Consider the following 23071-nt stretch of genomic DNA (forward strand, 5'->3'; position numbering starts at 1 on the left):
AATCTGTCTTTCGTGGGTCTTCTCCAGTATTTGGCGCAGTGTGAAGATTTGGTCAATTGCCGATTTACCAGGTCTAAAACCGTATTGGTATGACCCGATTATGTTATTGACCACGGGTTTTAAACGTTCACACAGCACACTCGACACCACTTTGTATGCGATTGGGAGCAGACTTATGCCTCTGTAGTTTGTACACACCGCCTTGTCTCCTTTCTTGTGTACGGGACATAGGGGGCTGAGGTTCAAATCGTTGGGTATGCTCTCTTCCTGCCAAATTTCGGTAATTAACTGATGCATACTCCTTTTCAACATTTCGCCACCGGTCCTGAACAGTTCGGCGGGCAGCCCATCAGCTCCTGCTGCTTTATTGTTTTTCAGCCGATTAATTGCTGCCATGACCTCGCTTTGGCTAGGTGGAAGACATTCAATGTCGTCGTTTGCGATTGGTTCTGGTATATCTTCGTCGCCGCCCATATTCGATACTAAGAGCTTCATGAAATGCTCCTTCCAGATCCTCAGTACGCTATCTGTATCAGTTACCAGATTCCCTTCATGATCTTTGCAGGTGAATGTGCCTGCATCATACCCTTCAGTCTGGTGTTTTACACTCTGGTAAAATTTGCGGACTTCATTCTGACTCCTGAACATCTCGAGTTTCTCACGCTCACGTTTTTCTTGCTCTTTCTTTTTTCTTCTGAAAATACGCTTCTCCTCTCTCCTCTTCTCCCGATATTTTTCTTTTGCGATTCGTGTTGCTACTGAATGCAGGGTTGCTCTGTATGCCGCGTTCTTTTCTTCAGTAGCCTTACGGCACTCCTGATCGTACCATAGATTTTTAGGTGGTGGTTTTTGGTACCCAAGCACAGATTTTGGGGCAGTTTGAAGTGAGTGGGCTATTCTTTACCACCGCGCTGGTCAATCTAATGATCAATCTGGTTTCTAGTTGTCCCATCTGGGGATATCCACGTGGCCTTGTGTATGTCGAGGTGTTGGAATCTGGTACTGCTCACTACCATGTTTTTTGCAGCTGCAAAATCGATCTGCCTCATTCCGTTGTCGGATGTTACCTCATGTAGGCTGAAATTTCCGATCGTGGGACCAAAGATATTTTCTCTCCCAATTTTAGCATTAAAATCTCCTAGAACAATCTTAATGTCATGGCCAGGGCAGCGGTCATATGCTCTCTCTAGGCGCTCGTAGAATATATGCTTGGTCTGTTCATCTTTCTCTTCGGTCGGGGCATGGACGCAGATGAGACTGATGTTAAAAAGCGTTGCTTTTATACTAATTGTGGCAATTCTCTCTCAACAGGAGTGAAGCTGGAGACGAGATTTTTAAGCCTCATGTCAAGTACATCCGCCAGTGCGCAAATTGCACCTGCTCTGTAGAGAGTCCTGACATTCCAGGTGCAGATTCGCAGATCATGGTCCTTAAAACGTTTGCGGGGTTCGTCAACTTTAGAGGGGTTTGTTTTTCTTCTTTTTCTGCGTAGGCGATGTTTTGACGGGGTGAGTTACTAGCCCAACGCCCAACCCAAGTTTTTAACGTTCTTATGGGTGAACGCGCGGCACATGTTAGCTCACTACCTTCAACGGATGTTAAAGGCAGCTCCCCAGGTGACACCACGGGGAGGTCAGTGTCCACTTGAGATGAAAGAGGGACCAAGATAAATTCTTGGCTTTGCCATGTTAAAGCCGGTCAAGGCCGTTGCTTAGTATCATTCATCCCCTACGTGACCCATTTTTTGGTTCATTTCACACTCTAAATATTTCACGATCATCACCAATAAAAATAGGGATCTATTCTGGTCTGAACCCTACCTCCTGGAGTTTGATTAGAATTTATAATGGACAGACAGACGGACGGACGGACGGTTGGCCCTTTATCGACATACAAAAATTTAATTTAATCGATGCACTCTTGTCGTGATTATCCTCGTCGAAATTGTGAGAAATGATCGGACGAAAATGTTCACAAGTAAATTCCATTTTATTGCAAAGTGATTTTTTCTTGTCACTGTAAGCAACTCAACACATGGTCGTATGTGAAACTGTCCTGAGCACGCTTAGGATAAAAACTGTAAAGATTTCCAAAAAAATGTCAAATGACGCCTGGCAACACGCGGTTTTTTCTAGGCCAGATAGTTTTCGTGCAGCTCTTGTATTTGGACGATTTTAGCTACAATAACCTCAGACTTATGTGTTAAACAGTCAAAAAGGATTAAACACATGCGGCGCTGAATATATGATAGATTAGCCTAATGCACCACCATTATAATATAATTTTTCGAAATTTTTCTTAGACCAAATTGCGTCACATTTTCCAAATTTGCCTGCTCTTCTATCTACAATCTGTCCCGATTTTCATAAATTTTTGAAGAATTCGATGGCAGCCACAGCAATGAACTGGTAAAATTGTTTCGTCGATTGGAAAATAAGTATGGACTGCAGAGCGATTTTCTGAAAAATTTCCTTTGCCCCCAAACAAAGTACTATGAAAATAAAGGTCGATCAGGGGGCACGGGTTATCTTTAACCGATCATCATATTTTTTTGTAAAAATCGTTTTTTAGCCACAACAATGAACTAGTAAAATTTTTCACCCATTGGACCATAATTGCGACCTTAAGAGGATTTTCGGGAAAATTTACCTTTGGCCTCATACAAATTACTATGGAAGATTAACGTTAATAATAACGGGTGACACGGATTAACGTTATATGATCGCCATGGAATTTCATATATAAGGCTTGTATTACTCACAACTGTCCCAAACTTTCTTCTTTATCAGGAAGCACTGAAGAATTTGTGTGCTAGATTGGATAAGTCCAATTCACGGTCCCGTACTCATATGTATGGATGCAACAATACTCTCTCTACAAACATTTTAGGAATTGCAGCATGTTAGAAATACGTTACAATGTTGACCCTGAGAAACATGTAGTTCGTTGTCCCATGTCTTGGTAAATGCGTGCAACTAGTAATACGAACTTCTGAAAAATAAACAGTTGAACAACTCAATAACCGTTTACGGCGAAACAGTTGTATTTCATGTGTAACACTGGCGAGAGACTAAATCCATATGTGAATATTTGTTCTGTTTAAACATGCATATGTGTATCATTTCAAACAACAGACGGTCCAAGGGTAGAGAAAAGGAAAATGTTGTAACATACAAATCCTCAATTTAACTACAACAACAGCAAATAAGTCTACCGGAAACATAACACAATTTAAAAACTAAGTAACAACATGGAACGAAGCAGTTATGCCAACAGCACTTTTGATATGCGACTAACAAGGGTAAGGGTGCTAAGTATTAGCACAACCTCAATTAACACAGACAGAGTGGGGGGCGGAAATTGTGTTTCACACAAAAAAAGAACGCAAGCATAATGCATCCGAAAAAATTGTAAAATATGCGGCAAATGAAAATTGTTACATTGTCCAACAACAATTTTTTTACTGATATAAACCCACTCCTCCCTCTTTCCCTTAGGGAAAATAATAAAATTTGTATGTTTTTTATTAAATTCAACAAGGTCGAATGGAAAAAAGTGGATATGTACAAAATCCATGATATGCCATACATACTCAGAGCGTGCACTTTTTTTGGAAGAAATCTACTTGTATATCACGTAGTCCTTCAACAACCACAGCACTCTTGCGGAGAAGAGGGACTTCAGTGTCAATAGCAGCCATATCCATTTTAAGTTGTTCACTTTTGCAGGTTAACTCGAAACTCTATCTATCGCGTTTGTATTGATGACATACAAGAACATAATCCTTCATACATTTATTTAGCCACTGGAATTGCAACAGCTACAGCTAGTAGCTACGGTTGCAAGTTATGGGCGATGATGATGGTGAATACAAAATACTGGGGGGACTTATGTCGCACACAGAACAATTCATGTTGCGCATCCGTCATGCATTGAATGATTAATTCGTGGACTGTCAGTAGAAAGGCGCTAATGGATATCAAACTATGGGATTAATTGCAAATCGTTTAAGGTTTTACAAACATAGTTCTGAGTGAAAATCCATGTTGTTTTGTTTTCATTTTTTCATTTCAGATTAAATTGTGGGGAGATACACATTGATGATGATTTTATAGAAACAAAAATATGTTAAAGCTTATACGATTTGGTGATAGATGAAATAAAAATGAATAATAACAACAACAACTTTAAATGTCGTGATAGTCGGTTAGTTGGAATTTTCGATTTTTACGAATTTTTAAAGAATGTGATATTTCAGTGACTCCGCCATTTCCAGTGAGAGAGGATGAGGGTTTTAGGAAATGGTTAGTTACCCACCCTAGTGGAAAATCCACAAAAAGAATAACATAGAGACAACCCCACAAATTTTAAAACCCCTTACAAACGTTTTAAGGACCATGATATGTGAATCGGCACTTGGAATGTCCAAACTCTCAATATATATGGTGCAGTTCACACATTGGCGAATGTACTTGAAAAGTACATACAGGAAATACGATGGAAAAGAAAACAGAACTCCATATCACCAATATCAATAAAGCCCCATGTGAATATGAATGACAGCCAAACGGATTTGTACCCCGACTGCCTATGACATTAAAATAATCCTGGACGATTTTAATCTAAACAAGTAAGCAAATTCTATAGTCGGACGTGGCCGAACATGTGAGTATCAGTTGGCTTTGCCGATAGAGATATACCCTCAGCCTACGTGGCCCCTTTTTGGACATTTGAATTTGTCGACAAAAATGTTGATTATGATTAAAGTTAAAAGGTGTTGCGGAGGAGGTACTTGAAGGTATGGACCGACATAGTCCATTATGGAAGTGGATCTTATTTAGAGAGTCATATCTTTTTGATAGATATCGCGCCCACTACGCGAAAAAAACGTCCTCTCTAACATATGTCCCAAACATATTTTGCAGCAAAAATATACATATATGGCGAATAACAAAATTCCTTTACAATTCCATTTGAAAAAAATTAAAAATTTTTTTTACGAGCACATCTACGATTTTTGGCACAGAGGTAAAAGAAAAAAATCCGGTTTCAAATCTGCTCGCGTTCACGAAATTGGCCAATGCGCGCAAAAGTTATAGCGGTTTTTATTCTCATATAAAGAAAAAATATTTAAAAATATCTTTTTTGTTGTTATAAGAAAATGTATGCATAAATCGTTAACAGCAGTCCATATCTATTCGTAGATGTTTAAATAGTTATTAAATTTATTATTATTTTCGCGGAAAGTCAACAAATAATAAAAAAATTTTGAAGTAAATCCAAATTATCCTGTCCCAGAATCCGTACAAACCCTCAAAAAATAAATTAAAGAATATATGCGGAATCTAGCCAATGCGTAGAAAAATATGATACCAAATTTATAGAGATTGGGTACATAAATTGCATATTATAGCAACAACAAAAGAGAAAAACTTATTGTTGGAAAATATTGTTGCAAATATTTTTTTGGTTTGATTCTAAAAATTAGAAAAAAATATTTGGGAGTTCTCCAACTATTTTGCTAAAATCCCATAGAATAATGAATGTATACAGTTAAAACTTCATCAAAACATATGGTTTACCATCGCGAGAGTTTAACTGATTACTGTGATAACTTATAAGGGTAGGAAATTAAGAGTAATATTGAAATTACGATCATTCAATTAATATTATAATTAAAAAGCCTGTTATTCGCGAATTAGTTAAAGTCGGTTGATGCGCATCCGTTTTTGGATACAGCGAATCAATCTCTGTCAAAATTTATGCATATTTCGATGTTTCACTCAAGGGCCATTGTGTGCCACCAGTTGCATCATACACTGCAAAAAACCTTAAAGTTGGTAAAAGTCGCGCAATGTGCATACGATTTTGATGCGCATTCGGTTTCGTCAGCGCCTATCAAAAATACGTCCAAATATACCAATTTTAATTAGATTCTTCAAGAACCGCGGATGTGCCTCCACATTCTATTTTTGGTGAAAAACCCATATTACACGCGAATCTCTGTAATTTATGACACGCGTTTTCGCAAATATTATAGTCGCGTATAAAGGATTCCATATACGTAAAAAAATTTCAAGAAAATCGCGGTTTAGTACGCGGATTTGTCGAAATAATTTTTTGCTGCTTTTCCTATTTTCAGGGTATCTATATCCGCGGTTTTATTGGATGGATTCGATCGCGGAAAGTCTCATTAGATCCGTCGCGTAAAAAAACTAAATTCACGCGGGGTACAAAGGAAATTGAATGGCACTTGTAAATTTTAAACGCAAAAAATATGTTTTTTAAAAAAAATCACGCATCAAATATTGGCCTTTAGACTCCAATTACTAGGATGCTGTAAGGAGCACACTCATGAGATATGCATTAAACGACGTAGAATCACGAGTTTTATAATCCTAATGTGAGTTTTGAATATTATCTTGTTGCGCGTCCGAATTATTAAAACAATTCAAAAAACCCCGAAATTCCGGCTTCAAAATGTCAGCATCAATGTTAGGTGGATGCAGTGGATATATCGAAAAATGATACACTAGTATCATATTGCCCATGAAGTATTCTTTTAGTCTTTCTTTGGGCATATGTCTATAAAATCTAAGGTTAAGCCTAAAATCGGAAGGGAGCATAAAAAACTTGTTGGCTTCAACCCATTTTTACCTATTTTTCTACATTGATGCCAACACAGCTTCCACGTAAATTAATTTTAATGGTCGACCTTATGGGATTCCTCCTAAAACACTTCAGTTTAAAGAATGTATATCATACTATATAGAATATGTTAACAGTTCGCGAATTCTGAAAGGGTGAAACTCGGATTCATCGATTGTAAAAAATCTTTGTTTTTCGCCATATGTTTTCAACAGTCCCAAATATAATATATGTTTGGGTCTGCAAACAAATATATGTTTGGGTGGAAACAATTTTATGTTTGGGTGCAAAAAAATACAAACCCAAAAGGTACAAAAAAAAAAAAAACACATGTATCAGTGGGCGCTTACTGAGAGCAAGGGATCGTAAAATTCAATGTAAAACACTTTAAAATGTGTGCTCACTTGCTCTCAGTAAGAATTCACTGGCTATCTCTATAGTATACACACAAATGTTGTGGTTTTTTATTGAAAGGCAAAATAACAACAAACACATAGGTACATACAAAATTCCAAAGAAATACATAACACACTTTAATAAAAGAAAAACTGATTAAAATAATTTGTAAATAGTCACACTTTTAAAAAGGAAACATATATAGAAACGTAGTTGAACGCTTCTCCTTAGTTGTGAAATAAAACAAATTGTCCTCATAGTAGAAAAAATCATCAGCGGGGAATCGGCATCTAGAATCAAATGATTATGTAATGTAATAAATAAATATGGATATACCATATTTCAAATATACATAAGTATGTATGTAATTACCAATATTAAATGCGATTTCTTCCTTGTCCAATAAAATAATTCCATTCAACTTTCCGATTCAATTATAAAATGTATTGGGCATTTAATTTACTAAAAACCACAATTTCTTTAAGAAAACACAAAACACTGATTTATTCACTCACTTTACCGTCTTGACTCTACAAAGGCGACTAAAACACTGAAGAAAGAAAAAAAATATAATTCATATCATTTCTTCTTTTCTTCTTCACCTGCTAAGTTGGTTAACAACAACAAAACAAGAAACACACGAGTTTGACGCATACATACATGCCACCAAAGCCCCCTTCTTCGCTTCTACGTCTTCTATTATACAATACACACAACTCTTTATTATAAAACAGCATTCCACAGCCGCGAGAGCACTGTTATTAATTACTCTCGTTGACAAACATCCTCTCTCCACCCATGAAAAAATGTTCTAACATAAAAAATATGTTTTACCCAAACTTATCAAATTGAGATATGTTACAAAATGTTGCAAACATATATTTGTTTGCAACCGGTCCCAAACATATATTTGTTTGGATCCAAACATATTTCTAACATAAATTTTTCTGCGTGTAGTCATTGCAGTGGGTATCGTATAAATTTTGCCAGGAAGCATGAACTTGTCCACGGAAAACATAGTATCGTTCTAAACAGGACCACAACGAACATCATCGGTTTACATTTACAAACGATCTTCGAACAGAGCCTTAACTGCATTTAGGCACAAACGTTGAACTTTTGTCAGAGGTACCATAAGAAGAGGACCTATATGGCCCATTTTAGAAGTTAAACTAAATTAGGGCAAAATATTACGAGATCTAAAGTTTGGACCAAATTGGTTGATCGGTTCGGGAGTTATCGTGCTCTCCAGCCACAACATTTGATGCCATAGGGTTTTTTACCCTTTTCGGACTGTTTTTTTTAAAGAAGTATGGACTTGTCTCTGATAAAAACTTTCACTGTCGTAATTGAAGCAACAAATTCAAGTTGCTTCAACAAAAATCAAAGTGATTCGAGAGCAGGTTTTAAGTGAACTTATCCGAAATGTTGTGTGGGAGGTACCCGAAGGAGTGGACAAATATAGTCCATATTCAAACCTGATCTATATCTGGTAAATATATTAGGATGTGTAAAGTATGGACCAAATCGGTCACTCCCTTCAAGAATTGTCGTGGCCACAATTGTTCCCAACATTTTTTAAACTTTGTGGGGGAGGTGAATACAAGTTGCTACAACAAAAATCAAAGCGATTCGAGAGCAGGCCCTAAACTGAACTTTTCCGAAATTTTGTGTGTTAGGTACCGGAAGGAGTGGACCGATTGAGTCCATATTGGAACATCATCTAAGTCTGGTAGAAATTTTTAGGCACAAACGTTGAACTTTTGTCAGAGGTACCCTAAGAAGAGGACCTATATGGGCCATTTTAGAAGTTAAACTAAATTAGGACAAAATATTAGAAGATCAAAGTTTGGACCAAATTAGTTGATCGGTTCGGGAGTTATCGTGCTCTCCAGCCACAACATTTGGTGCCATAGGGGTTTTAACCCCTTTCGGGCTGTTTTTATACCCTCCACCATATGATGGGGGTATATTAAGTTTGTCACTACGTTTGTAATTACTCGAAATAATCATTGTAGACCCCACAAACTATATATATTCTTGATCAGCGTGCAATTTTACATCGATTTAGCCATGTCCGTCCGTCTGTCCGTCTGTGGAAATCACTCTAGCGTCCGAACGGATTGACGTAGGTGGATGAAATTTTGGGAAAATCTATTATTTGTACGTAGGACTTTTGGTATTGAATGCGGGCTATGTAGGTCCACGCTTTCGTATAGCCCCCATACAAAATGACGCGTGACGCGTCGTCGTTTTAAGGAATTTTTAAGATATTTGTCCCATTTTACCACCGAATTTGTTGTAATTTGGTATTTCGTGTTTCCAGAGGCCAAAAAACATTCCTACCAAAGTTGGTTTATATAGGTCCACGTTTTGGTATTACCCCCATATAACGCCCCATATAAAGTACGCGTTATTTTTAAATACATTTTGAATGTATTAGTTCCATTTGACAACAGAATCGGTTGTAACTTTGTATTTTGCATTTCCAGAGTCTAAGAAACATTTCTACCATAAAATGTTTATATAGGTCCACATTTTGATATAGCCCCCATAGGACGATATCTCCCGATTTTCGGTATTTTGAAGGTTTTGGCCACATTAATCCACCGAAATGGCTGAACTTTGTGGTGGAGGGTATAAAGAGTTCGGCCCGACCGAACTTAACGCTTTTCCTACTTGTTTTTTTTTTTTTTAAGAAGTATGGACTTGTCTCTGATAAAAACTTTCACCGCCGTAATTGAGGCAACAAATTCAAGTTGCTTCAACAAAAATCATAGTGATTCGAGAGCAGGTCTTAAGTGAACTTATCCGAAATTTTGTGTGGGAGGTACCCGAAGGAGTGGACAAATATAGTCCATATTCAAACCTGATCTATATCTGGTAATATATTAGGATGTGTAAAGTATGGACCAAATCGGTGACTCCCTTTAAGAATTGTCGTGGCCACAATTTTTCCCAACATTTTTGAAACTTTGTGGGGGAGGTACTCCCATATGGCTTATCTTCGAACTTAAACTAAGTTTGAATAAAATATTACGAAGGCCACATTTTGGACCGAATCGACAAATCTGTTCGAGAGTTATCTTGCGCTCCAACAGCTACACACGTTGTCACAGGGGCTTTTTGCAACTTTCAGGCTATTTTCCCAGGAAGTATGGATTTGCCCCTCATGAAACTTATAGCGTCGTATGGGGGGCAGTGAATACAAGTTGCTACAACAAAAATCAAAGCGATTCGAGAGCAGGTCCTAAACTGAACTTTTCCGAAATTTTGTGTGGATGCATTATACTTGCGTTCGTTTTTTGTGTGAAACACAATTTCCGGAAGGAGTGAACCGATTGAGTCCATATTGGAACATCATCTAAGTCTGGTAGAAATTTCATGATGTCCAAGGTATGGACCAAATCGGTTACTTCCTTCACGAGTTATCGTGCACACTGATTTTCCGAACATTTTCGAACTTTTGTGGGGGAGTTAACGGATGGAGTGGACCGATATAACCCATCTTCGAACTTAAACTAAGTTTGGACAAACTATTACAACATCCAAATTTTGGACCGAATCGGTTGATCCGTTCGAGAGTTATCGAGCGCTCCAGCCAGCCAGAATGACGGACAGACTGGCCAAATTAAATCCAAATTGTGTGAAACGGATTTCGTCCAATCATACCTGAGGTATAAAACCATTATTTCTATGAGGCACATTTTGCTCGTATGAATGTGTATATGGTAAATAACAAAAATGTTTTGCAATCGATGAATCCGAGTTTCACCCTTTCATAATTCGCGAACTGTTAACATATTCTATAAAGTATGACTACAATTCTTTAAAATGAAGTGTTTTAGAAAGGATCCCATAATGTCGACCATTAAAATTAATTTTCGTGGAAGCTGTGTTGGCATCAATGTAGAAAAATGGGTAAAAATGGGTTGAAGCCAACAAGTTTTTTTATGTTCCCATGCGATTTCTGGCTTAACCTTACATTTTATAGACCTATTCCCAAAGAAAGAATCACAGAATACTCCATGGGCAATAAGATAGCCGTGTATGATTTTTCGATATATCCACTGCATCCACCTAAAATTTATACTGACATTTTGAAGCCGGAATTTCGGGGTTTTTTGAATTTTTTTAATAATCCGGACGCGCAAGAAGATAATGTTCCAAACTCATAACACGATTATAGAACTCGTGATTTTACATCGTTTGGTGCATATCTTATGAGTGTGCTCCTTACAGCATCCTAGTAATTGGAGTCGAAAGATCAAAGTTTCATGCGTGAATTTTCTTACAAAACATATTTTTTGCGTGTAAAATTTACAACTGTTATTCAATTTCCTTTGAAACCCGCGTGAATTTAGTTTTTTTTACGCGACGGTTCTAATGAAGCCTTCCGCGATCGAATTCATCTACTAAAACCGCGGATATAGATTCCTTGAAAATCGGAAAATCAGCAAAAATATATTTTGACAAATCCGCGTACTAAACCGCAATTTTCTTTAAAAATTTTTACATAAATGGAATCCTTTACTCGCGATGATAATATTTGCGAAAACACGTGTCATAAAAAAACAGAGATACGCGAGTAATATGGGTATTTCGACAAAAATTGAATGTAGAGGCACATCCGCGGTTTTGGAAGAATCTATTTGAAATAGGTGTATATTGACGTATTTTTGATGGGCGCATCAAAATCGTATGCACATTGCGCGACTTTTACCAACTTTAAGGTTTTTTGCAGTGCATGATGCAACTGGCGGCACACAATGGCCGCTGAGTGAAACATCGAAATATGCATAAATATTGAAAGAGATTGATTCGCTTTATCCAAAATCGCATCAACCGACTTTAACTAATTCGCGAGTTACAGGCTTTTTAATTTTCATATCTTTTAAATGATAGTAATTTCAATATTACTCTTAATTTCCTATCCTTATAAGTAATCACAGTAAGCAGTTAAGCTTTCACGATGGTAAACCATATATTTTGATAAAGTTTTAGCAGAATACTTTAATTTATTTATTAGATTTTAGCGAAATAGTTGGATAACTCTCAAATATTTTTTTTCTAATTTTTCGAAACAAACCAAAAAATATATTTGTAACAATATTTTCCAACAATGAGTTGTTTCTCTTTTGTTGTTGTTATAATATGCAATTTATAAAGCCAATGTTTATAATTTTGGTTTCACATTTTTTTAAGCGTTGTCTAGTTTCTGTACGTATTTTTAATTTAGTTTTTAGAGGTTTATACGGACTCTGAGTTAGTATAATTTGAATTTATTGCCAGATTTTTTTAATTTTTTTGATTTTCCGCGAAAATAAAAACACATTTTGGAAATGTTGGTGCATCTACGGATGGATATCAAATGCTGTTACTGATATATGCTTACATTTTCTCAATACAAAAAATAAGAAATTTTAAAATATTTTTTCTTTATAAGAGGATAAAAACCGCTATAACTTTTGCGCGCATCGGCCAATTTTGTGAACGCGAGCAGATTTGAAACCAGATTTTTTTCCTTTAACTCTATACCAAATATCGTAGATGTGCTCGCGAAAATTTTTTTTTAATTTTTTTCAAATGGAATTGCAAAGGAATTTTGTTATTTGCCATATACACTCGTTAGCATAAATGCTGAGGGTATAAAAATCTACTATAAACTTACAAAAAAAAAAAAAAAAAAAAAAAAAAAACAGAAGAATATAAAGGCAAATCCCACGAATCTTAACATCTTAAAGACCATCATCTGAAAATCTGCAGAATCTGCATCTGGAATGACCGAACTCTCAATGATTTGGTGCAGTTCGCACATTGGCGGATGTACTTGAAAAATACATGATATACGATAGAACAAGTAGAACACAACATCACCAATATCAATACCTACATGCCGTGAGATTGAGGCATCGTTTATTCCACCAACTAACATTTGATATTGCATGAACACCTGACGGCAGAAATGGGGGTTTTCTCGATGGATCCCGTGTTGATCGGTGCAAGAAATTTCGAAAAAGGATAATGAAATCATTATAATAACGTACTAAGCCATATGCCGTTCACTATTGGACTATGCTGCCCAGTCACAATCAGCGAGACATAATGGAGGAATCTCCATACCGTAAAAACAATGCTCACTTTCACCTTCAACAAACCTACCACCGAAAGGCCCACCCCCATCAGATGAAACATTAGGAATGACAAACATAATCACACCTCTTAAAGACGGCTAGTGAGAACTCCATTAAAAGATTCATATTCCAGGATCACATAGATGCAGTCCAGCCCCCCTATTCAGTATCTTTTTAACCACTTTACTCATTGTTTATTTTATAACAATTTCATTTGTTTGTTTTGTAGTTGTTACAAAAAAAGGAACTTTAAAAACTTTTTAATCGATAAAAGTTGCAGGAGCCGATCATAAAGTACTCAGAAACTTAACTATGGACGATAACCGAGGTATTCAGAATGGTAGTGTTGTTGGCTAGATCCTACGATGGAGTCTTAGATACCGGATTTACCCGGAACCACACAACTCCCGTATTCCGGGAGTATACACATGTTTGCATTTGAATCGCTTTTCTGTGTTGGGAGCAGTATATCCCAGAATGCCTGCTTCGGATTTCTTGGGGGGATTAGGTTACCTACTGCACTAGTTTGTTCAATACAGACCTATCCCACTTGATTCCGGCTTTAATGACCCCCAATAAAAAGCTGTACTCTAGGTTATAGTCCCAACATTAGCCCGCTTTTGGAAGGTCATAACCGTATGCTCTGGGGGAACTTTATTGGTCATCATGAGTTGTGGCATTCGGTCCTCGGAAACGGCCCGAGGGGTATAGCGCTGACTGAGCAGATAGATAGATCTACGTTTTGCACGGTCGTGCCCCTATCCGAATAAGCGGAGATTGTCAGAGTTCGCCAGACATAACTATCGTGTCACCTGGTCTGACAAATGACGTCACCTGGCAACCCGTCGTTTCTCTTGAGTCCGACCATCTCCCTATAATTCATAAATCACCAAATTTCCAGCAGAGGCGACAGGATTAGCAATTAAAGGCGATGAGCTTCGTCGTGCTAACCCCAGTGACCCCAAAGTCAGCTTAAGGAGAACAAGTGTTAAATCATCTGAAGAGTTGCAACATTGGAGCCGGAATAATTCATTTGTGGAAACGGTTAAGTCACTTCCGAACCCTGCAAAGACGAAAACTAGGACCTAAGTTACATTTGGCGACGTTACGCTGACTGAACCGATTTGCTGCGGAATTAATTTTTATCGACAGTTTGTCGAGCACCTCTGGAGTGACAGGGCGAAGAGAAGAATGAGAAAAGTATTACGACGAATTAGATCTCTTCCTGCCGGGAATTAACATCACAATTTGCAATGATGATGTTGCAATGCCATCAGAAAGGCCCTGACGGTAATGCTGAAACAGCTGAATGAGCCGGGAGTCGAGTATCTCACTTAAGTTCTCAACCTGTCGCTAGACACCTTCATAGTTCCCGAAGTCTGCAAAAAGCGCAGAGTTTGAATCGTTCAATTATTACAATTATATTTGTGATCGCCAGTCGTACGGGATGTTCAGGAACAAGAGGTCCAAACTCCGTATAGTGAAATAGGGAGTTGCCCAAGGTAGGGTGATAGCTCCGCATATAACCTCTACTTATTCTGTATTCCAACCTCTCCTGACGGCATTGAGATGGTAACGTATGCGGATGACCGTATAATCTTGGCGTCAGGTACCTTGTCTGATGTCATTTGTGAAAGGCTGAACTCCTATTGGAATGATCATACCAACATTTTCCACGCTAGGAATATGCAAATAGCCGTCACTAAATGTTGATGAACCCCGCAAACGTTTTAAGGACCATGGTCTGCGAAGCAGCACCTGGAATGTCAGGACTATTTACAGAGCAGGTGCAGTTTGCGCACTGGCGGATGTACTTGGTAAGTACAAAGCTGATATTATCGCCTTACAGGAAGTGCGATGGAACCGAGCAGACATAAAAATAACAAACGGTTACGCACTGTATTATAGCTGCCATGAAACGAAACATGAGCTAGGTGTTGGATTTATGGGAAATCGTAGGCTTAAAAATCTCGTCTCCAGCTTCACTCCGGTTGATGAGAGAATTGCCACAATCCGTATAAAAGCAAAGTTTTTTAACATCAGTCTCATCTGCGCCCATGCCCCGACCGAAGAGAAAGATAAACAGACCAAGGATATATTCTACGAGCGCCTAGAGAGAGCATATGACCGGTGCCCTGGCCATGACATTAAGATTGTTCTAGGAGATTTTAATGCTAAAATTGGGAGTGAAAATATATTTGGTCATACGGTCGGAAAGTTCAGCCTTCATGAGGTAACATCCAACAACGGAATGAGGCTGATCGATTTTGCAGCGGCAAAAAACATGGTAGTGAGCAGTACCAGGTTCCAACACCTCGACATACACAAGGACACGTGGATATCCCCAGATGGGAAAATAAGAAACAAATTATTCATGTTGTGATAGACGAAAGACACTCGTCTAGTGTGTTAGATGTCCAATCGATTCGAGGAGCGAACATCGATTCGGACCATTTCCTTGTAGCAGCGAAGGTACGCACTCGTCGGAAGCTGCAAACACAACAGATAGCACAAGCCTATTCCGCTCAACTGACTTACATGCTGGTAGACGGCCCTGCTTGTCCCGATAATGTGGAAGCGCAGTGGTAAAGAATCGCCCACTCACTTCAAACTGCCGCAAAATTTGTGCTTGGGTACCAAAAACACCACCTAGAAATCTATGGTACGATCAGGAGTGTCGTAAGGCTACTGAAGAAAAGAACGCGGCATACAGAGCAAACCTACATTCAATAGCAAAATGAAGCGCGAAAGAAAAATATCTGAGAGAGGAGAAGCGTCCCAGTGTGAAAATGTAATCGATGGGAATCGAACGGGTAATACAGATCCACTATGATTTATTGATTACCGAATACATTATTCGTAACACGGTGCATGTCCTAGGAAAATAATATATTCCTTTATAGTATCCATAGAAAGCATCGTGTAATCAATGGGTATATTCTTTTATAGTTCTTTAGTAATATGGAATTCATATACTGGAATGCATCGTATTATGTATGTATTCTCTTTTTATAAATAATTTATTCCCCCGTATGCCTGCATTAAAATAGAAAACCATTAATTTTAATTAATTTTTTATTTACATTTAGAAATATAAGAGCTCTGTTCCTTTACGTGCAAGAATCTTCAAGTTTTACCACTTTTTACTCGAAAAGCGTTCCTTTACTTCTGACACCACACAATTCGTATGAGAGCAGTTCACAACTTTTACTACCTTTGCCGGTTTTACCATTTTCAAAAGTAAAGGAACAGACGAAAGGATTTTATGTAGTTAAAAAAGTATTCATAGAATACAAAAAAAGAATATTCATTCATTAAAAACAGAAATTAAAATAGTTCATTACATTTTTTTTACAAAATTACGTCTTTATTGTTACACGACACAAACAAAACTGGCAAATTTATGCTGCGACTTAAAGGCGTCGGCAGATAACGGGATTACAAAAAAATAAAAAAAAAAATACAAAAAGAAACATTGCATTCCCTTGTCGTATCCAGTGGGAATGTAAGAGGTAATTAATATGAATTTTTTGTCAAGTGGAATTACTCGTTCGATTCTTTACGGTATATTATATAACGTATCTTCTATAATATATTTAATAATTTAACTTTTTGTCCAATTATATTCTTTTCTCGATTCTTACGGATACGTTTTGGAACGTATTGCTTATAATGCGTTAATAAATATATTTTCAATGTAATATGTTCCCAATTTTCCCACTGGGGTATTTTCAGAAGAAAAACGAGAGAGCAAGAAAAACGTGAGCGTGAGAAACTCGAGATGTTCAGGAGTCAGAATGAAGTCCGAACATTTTACCAGAGTCTAAAACACCAGACTGAAGGGTATGTTGCAAGCACATTTTCCTACAAAGATCATGATGGGAATCTGGTAATTGATACAAATACAAAGTACTGAGGAACGGGAAGGAGCATCTTAGTATCGAATATGGGCGGCGATGAAGATACACCAGAACCAATCGCAAATGACGACGTTGAATGTCTTCCACCTAGCCAAAGCGAGGTCATGACATCAATTAATTGCCTGAAAAACAATAATGCAGCAGGAGCTGATGGGCTGCCCGCCGAACTGTTCAAGACCGGTGGCGAAATGCTGAGAAAGAGTATGAATCAGTTAATTACCGAAATTTGGCAGGAAGAAAGCATACCTAACGATTGGAACCTCAGCCTCCTATGTTCCGTACACAAGAAAGGAGACAAGACGGTGTGTACAAACTACAGACGCATAAGTCTGCTACCAATCGCATACAAAGTGCTGTCGAGCGTACTGTGTGAACGTTTAAAACCCATGGTCAATAACATAATCGGATCATACCAATGCGGTTATAGACCTAGTAAATCGGCGATTGACCAAATCTTCACACTGCGCCAAATATTGGAGAAGACCCACGAAAGACAGATCTACACATACCACCTGTTCGTCGACTATAAGGCTGCCTTCGACAGCCCAATTTGATCAAAGGTGTTCCAAGCCATGTCTGAGTTTGGAATCCTTGCAAAACTTATGTGGTTATGCAGGATGACATTGGCTAATACAAGATCAGCTGTTAAAGTAGGAATGAACCTCTCGGAACCTTTCGAAACAAAACGAGGTTTCAGATAAGGTAACAGTCTATCGTGTGACCTATTTAACATTCTATTGGAAAAGGTCATTCGAGAAGCGAATGTATATACCGACAGAGATAAAAATATCACTATATACAATAAGGATATAATGTTACTTGCCTACGCAGACGATATTGATGTAATAGGTCGATCATCTCGATCCGTAACAGCCATCTTTGCGAAAATTTAAAAAGAGCCTGCCAAAGTGGGTCTGGCATTGAACGGCGATAAGACCAAATTTATGATATCAACACGCAAGATGTCCAGTTGACTCGGACCAATCGGTTGATGTTCAGAATTACAATTTTGAGGTAGTAAATGACTTTATCTACCTCGGCACCGTCATAAATAAAGCTAACAACATCAGTTATGAAATCAATAGAAGAATAATATTGACCAACAGATGCAATTTTGGTCTAAGTATACAGTTCAAAAGCAAAACCACCTCTCGTCAGACCAAACATACACTCTACCGGACGTTGATACGGCCAGTAATATATGGATCTGAAGCATGGGTACTTTCGAAAACAGATGAGGCAGAACTTGGCGTGTTTGAGAGAAAAATTCTTCGAAAGATTTATTGACCAATATGCGTTGACGTTGAATACCGGTTGTACTAGGTCGGCTGGTACAGACCGACATCGATATAGTAATACGTATCGAACTACAACGAATGCGTTGGCTGGGCCTCGTAAGCAGGATGGATAGTGATGCCCCGCCAGAAAGGCATTTGAATACGAGCCACTCGACGGTATACGCCCCAAGGGAAGGCCAAAACTCCGATGGAAAGACCAAGTTGAAGAAGATATCACAAAACATGGCATCCACAATTGGAGAAGTAAAGCAAAATATGGGTGTTCTTGGAAATCTATTCTTAGTTCGGCTTATGGAACAAGACGTTCTGTTTAGTATAAAAGCCATCTAAGTAAAGTAAGTAAGTCACTAAATGTACGGCCACACTGTTCACCACATGGACTGCAGAGGTGAGCACTTAGTTAAATGTCATGGTCGATGGTATCCGAATTTCGACCACCAACTATACCAAGATTCTAGGGATCACATTCGATAGCATCTTCACTTCATCCGCGCATGCCACAGCTATTTGCAACGCGATGGAATAATATTGAAACCTGCCAGAATGCTGCCCTGAGAACTGCAGCAGGTTGCCTCGTCATGTCTTCAGTGGACCATTTACATGAGGAGACTAAGGTTCTTCCAGTACGGCAACACAATGGCATGCTTTCGTTGCAGTAATTGCTCGGTTGTTGCCGTGAGAGCCACTTTAATCACCATATGGTGGATAGGACCCCCTCATTCAGGCATGACAGGAGGGATCTTGATGATCAAGAAAGAGAGGTTTAACGATACAAAAGAGAAACCCTAGATCAACAAGCCTATCAAGTAGATTTAAATATCATTCACACGGATGCAGTTGCAGATGCAATAAGCAATTATCGCGTGAATGCGGTCCCCCATCTATCGCAGCTGAAGAGCGTCAGCTGCTACGACAAACCAGAGTAGTTTTTTCTCAACTACGCTCAACGGTTGCACCATGTCTAAATTCCTATAAGGCAAGGATCGATGACACCGTGCAAAACATGCAAATTATAAAAGTTGTTTCTTGTGCTACGTTTTACCATAATTGCACATACTCGTACACACATCTATGGCTAAGTAGAATAATAATAAAGCCATTGATAGCTATGATGGTGACAGTGAACGGTAGTATAATATTGTTTTTCTTCTTTTCCGCTGTTATAGCGACAACAGATAATCGTTGTGCTGCTGCTGCTGTTATTGGCTTTTGAGCCAAAGGGTATTTCTATCCCTGGTTCCATGTTCCATGTAATAAACCCATCAGCATTTATGCGCCACTAAGTCAACTTATGTCTGTTAAACTTTGTTATCACTCACTCAGTATTATTGTGGTGTGGGGGTATTGGTGATAGCGTGATGCAGTGCAATCAGCCGGGATATATGCTGTCAATGTTGTCATTGTAGTTAGTCTTAATAGCTTTATTTTAAAATAGCCAATAGATGAACATAGATTTTACACATTTATTTTTCAAAAATGGTCGAAAATTTGTTTAATGTGATTATTTAATGGGTGACGTAGGGGATGGAAGATACCAAGGAACGTTCCTGATCGGCTTTAACATGGCAAAGCCCAGGATTTATCTTGGACCCTCTTTCATTTCAAGTGGACACTGACCTCCCCGTGGTGTCACCTGGGGAGCTGCCTTTAACACCCGTTAAAGGTAGTGAGCTAACATGTGACGCGCGTTCACCCATAAGAACGTTAAAACTTGGGTTTGGGCGTCGGGTTAGCAACCCTCCCCTAGAAAAAACAGCCTACTATGAAAAAACGAAAGTAAAGAAAAACAAACCGCTCTAGTTGTTGACAAACCCAGCAAACGTTTTAAGGACCATGACCTGCGAATCGATACCTGGAATGTTCGCACTCTTTATAGAGCAGGTGCAGTTTACGCCTTGGCAGATGTAATTGAAAAGTACAAGGCCGACATTACTGCCATACAGGAAAAACGATGGAGCGGGAAATGCGTTACAACAACACCTATAGGTGACGCACTGTATTAAAGCTGCCATGACACAAAGCATGAGTTTGGTTGCGGATTTGTAGTTGGTCTTAGGTTAAAACATCTGGTCTTCAGCTTCATCCCAGTGAATGAAAGACTCGCTGCAGTTTGATTAAAAGCAAAATTCTTCAACATCAGCTCTATTTGCGCTCATGCTCCCACTGAAGAAAAGGACGAGCAGACCACAGATATATTTTACGAGCGCTTAGAAGAAACTTATGACCGTTGTCCTGCCCATGACATTAAAATTATACTAGGCGATTTTAATGCCAAAATTGGAAAGGAGAATATCTTTGGCCCAACAGTCGGGAAGTTTAGTCTCCAGTGTGAAACATCTGACAATAGTATGAGGCTGATAGACTTTGCAGCTGCAAAAAACATGGTAGTTAGCAGTACCAGATTTAAGCATCTCGATATTCATAAGGGCACCTGGCTGTCGCCAGATCAAAGAACAAGAAATCAAATTGATCACGTGGTGATAGATGGAAGACATGCATCAAGCGTGTTGGATGTACGATCGTTCCGAGGTGCAAACATAGACTCGGATCACTACCTTGTTGCAGCAAAGGTACCAGATTAAACGTAGCAAACAAAGTGCGAACAGACACAACACGGAAGATGGACATCGTTAAGCTGCAATCAGAACAGATAGCCACAGCATATTCCACTCAACTGGCCCAACTGCTTAATCAAAGCACTCCTCGTCCCGATAACATATCAGGACAATGGCAAAACATTGCCCACTCTATGCAAACAGCGGCAAAATCAGTACTTGGATACCAGAGACCTCCACCAAGGAATCCATGGTATGACCAGGAGTTTCGTGCTGCAACCGAAGAGAAAATGCGGCATATAGGGCTACTTTACAATCAGTGACAAAGCGTAGCGCACGAGAGTGGTATCGTGAGAAAAGGAGAGAGGAGAAACGTCTTTCCCTCAGGAAAAAGAGAGAGATGGAAAAGCGGGAGTGTGAACAAATCGAGATGTACAGGAGATAGGATGAAGTCTGAAAATTCTACCAAAGAGAGAAACATCAAACTGATGTCTTTGGAACTAGCACATCCTACTGTAGAGACCACCAAGGTAATCTGGTAACTGCTACAGATAGTATGCTAAGGATATGGAAAGAGCATTTTTCCAAACTCTTGGCATCCAATAGTAGCGAAGTCGACGAAGATACCACAGATCCAATCCAAGAAGATGGTGTTGAATGTATACCACCCGGCCAAGATGAGATAAATACAGCAATAAACCGGCTGAAGAATAATAAGGCAGCAGGAGCCGATGGCCTACCAGCTGAGCTGTTTAAAATCGGAGGCGACACGCTGTTAAGGTGTATTCATCAGCTAGTTAGCACCATCTGGCAGGAAGAACGAGTACCCGACGATTGGAACCTGAGTATCCTGTGCCCCGTCCACAAGAAGGGAGATAAGACTGTATGCTCTAACTATAGGGGCATAAGTCTACTCCCTATTGCCTACAAGATCGTGTCAGGGATATTGTGCGAACGTCTAAAGCCCATGGTCAACGAAATAATTGGTCCATACCAATGCGGCTTTAGACCTGGCAAGTCCACCATTGACCAGATATTTACCCTGCGGCAAATCCTGGAGAAGACCCAAGAGATGCAGATCGACACCTACTACCTTTTTGTCGATTATAAAGCAGCCTTCGACAGCCCGCTACGTTCAAAGGTATTCCACGCCATGTCTGAATTTGGTATCCCCGCAATGCTCATTCGGTTTTGTAAAATGACTCTAACTGACACAAAATCTTCAGTTAAAATAGGAGAGAACCTCTCCGAAGAGTTTTGTGCCAAAAGAGGTTTCAGGCAAGGAGACAGCCTTTCGTGTTATCTTTTCAACATCCTGCTAGAAAAGGTTATACGAGAGGTAAACGTCAAAAGAAGTGGTACAATCTACACCTATAGCAACATGTTACTTGCTTATGCTGATGATATAGACATCATGGGACGTTGAGTAAAAGAAGTAACCGATACCTTTATGAAGGTCGAAGGCGAATCTGCCAAAGTGGGTCTGGCGGTAAACAGCGAGAAGACCAAGTTGATGGTGTTGACGAGCAATGCGTCCATTGAGATCGGACCAACAGTTGAAGTTGGTTCCTATAATTTTGAGGTAGTAAAAGACTTCGTATACCTCTGCACCGCCGTAAACACAACAAACGACATCGGTTGTGAAATAAAACGAAGAATTGTATTGGCCAACAGATGCTAATTTGGCTTAAGTAAGCACTACAAAAACAAAGTCACAACTTGTCAAACAAAAATAACGCTTTAAAAAACACCGATAGTACCCGTGCTGATGTATGGTTCCGAAGCCTGGATACTTGCGCAAGCAGATAGGGCAGTGCTTGGCGTGTTTGAGAGAAAAATTCTTCGAAAGATCTGCGGACCGATCTGCGTTGACGGTGAATATGGACGTCGTATGAACCACTAGCTGTATCTGCTATACAACGACATCAATATAGTTAAACGTATCGAGATGCAGCGATTGCGTTGGCTAGGCCATATAATAAGAATGAGCGATGATGAACCCGCTAAAAAGGCGTATAAATCCGGGCCACATGGCGGTGCACAAATCTGTGTGCAGGCCAAAGAATAGATGGCGCAAAAAGTGGATGAAGAGATGACAAGGCGCGGTATTCCAGAAAGCG

Source organism: Musca autumnalis, unplaced genomic scaffold, assembly GCF_047663935.1.
Source record: "Musca autumnalis isolate F117 unplaced genomic scaffold, ASM4766393v1 scaffold_1, whole genome shotgun sequence".
Taxonomy (NCBI): Eukaryota; Metazoa; Arthropoda; class Insecta; order Diptera; family Muscidae; genus Musca; species Musca autumnalis.